Source organism: Crocuta crocuta, unplaced genomic scaffold (genome assembly GCF_008692635.1).
Source record: "Crocuta crocuta isolate KB4526 unplaced genomic scaffold, BGI_CrCroc_1.0 scaffold130, whole genome shotgun sequence".
Taxonomy (NCBI): domain Eukaryota; kingdom Metazoa; phylum Chordata; class Mammalia; order Carnivora; family Hyaenidae; genus Crocuta; species Crocuta crocuta.
Window position 1 is genome coordinate 5,388,726 of NW_027527920.1, and position 1,751 is coordinate 5,390,476.

Consider the following 1,751-nt stretch of genomic DNA (forward strand, 5'->3'; position numbering starts at 1 on the left):
GGGGGGCAGGAAGTAAGGCTGGGGGGGGCTCCATGTGGCTGAGGAGGAGGGGAAGACTTAAATCCCGGGAAGCAGCAGCCCCCAGAGCTAATTGGTTGGTAATTAGCAGGTTAATGACTCACTTTAGGGCTAATGCAAGGCTGGAAACACAGGAGGAAATGACTTTTAAGTCCCCACCTCCCCTCCGTGTTTGGTGTGGTTTTGACTTCTCCTACCTGGGAAGATCTGAGTCATGTTCACCTCCTCGGCTCTGGGAATCGGGGCCAGAAGGTGATGGCTAGCACCAAGAAATGTCAACTCCTAAGAAAATGAGCGGTTCTGCCCTTCCCTCGAGGAAAGAGGAGCCCAAGTGCAAGTTGTAGGGGAGAGGGGTACGGGGTCCCTGCTCTAGGCACGGAAAGGCTGTCAGGGTCAGAGGCCAGGTGGCTTACCACGCCATCTCTTTTCAAGTTTTAGGGTGGCCTCGGGGCGCCTGGGTGGCTTAGTCGGTNTGTATAGATATTGAGTGGATCGGTTAGGAATCTGCTTAGTTGTAAGGAATATAGTGCCCAAGAACTGTCCTAAGCAGTGAAGACATTCCCCCCAAAGAACTACTGATAGGTGACTGCATGCCAGGCCCTGTGGTAGGAGCTGGGGTTAGAGCAGAGAATCAGAACTTCCTGTCCTGGAGCAAGAAGGCAGCCTAGGGGAAGGGGGGACGGGGGGAGGTAGGGGCTTGACGCTGCCTTGAATACCCCGGNATGGTGGACTGGCAGGCCTCAGCTGATTCGACAGGGTTTTGTAGGGGGGAAGAGAACACAAGGAAGGGGCTTTCCTTCCTGGGAGAGTAGCCTTAGTTTAGCCTGGGTGGACTAAATATTTATTTATTTATGTGGGGGTGGGGGGGAGAGACAGAGAGAGAGAGAGCACAAGTGAGGGAGGGGCAGAGAGAGGGAGAGAGAGCATCCCAAGCACGCTCTGCGTTGCCAGCACAGCGCCTGGCGCAAGGCTCGAACTCACGAACCGTGAGATCATGACCTGAGCTGACATCAAGAGTTGGACACTTAACTGACTGAGCCCCCCAGGCGCCCCTTGCCAGGTTCTTTCTGAGGCCCTTGCCTCTTAAAGCTCACCCCCTCTCCTTGCTTCCTGGGGACATGGNCGTGCGGCTACCTCAGAACTTTCATGACCGGTTACTCTGGTCGTGATTTATCACTCAGAACAAAGTTGGGGCTTCGTTTGCAAAGGAAAAGTGGGGAAAGAATGCTGGGGTCAGGCTGTCCTGTTTCTCACTGTCCATGGGGCCGACAAGGTAAACTCTTGGTGGTCACATAGACTGTCGTGAATCTGAAGTAAATGGAGAAACAATTTAAAAATGACATGAGATACAACCCCAGATCAAGCAAAAAGGGCTTTGCTTATTTACTGCTGTTTACTGAGGTCTTTGGCCAGGGCTCCGTAGGACCAGTGACGGGGAATGAAAGGCCCCAGCCCCAGGGAGCGTCCAGTCCAGCTGGAGGTGACACACACAGAAAACAGCCACACGAGCATGCCAAGGCTTTGGTAGGATCTGAATGGACAGATATCGAACAGAGGGATAGGGCAAGGCCACCATTGCGTGAGGCACCGTCCCGGCCCTCCCTGCCCACACCCCTCCTGGAGAACACATCCGCTCACGGCTCTGAACGGGTAGTCCTGTGAGGGGCAGGCTCCGCCCCCCCCCTGCCCACGGCTGTGGGGCCCACACATGGGCCCTGAGCCGATCCACTGGC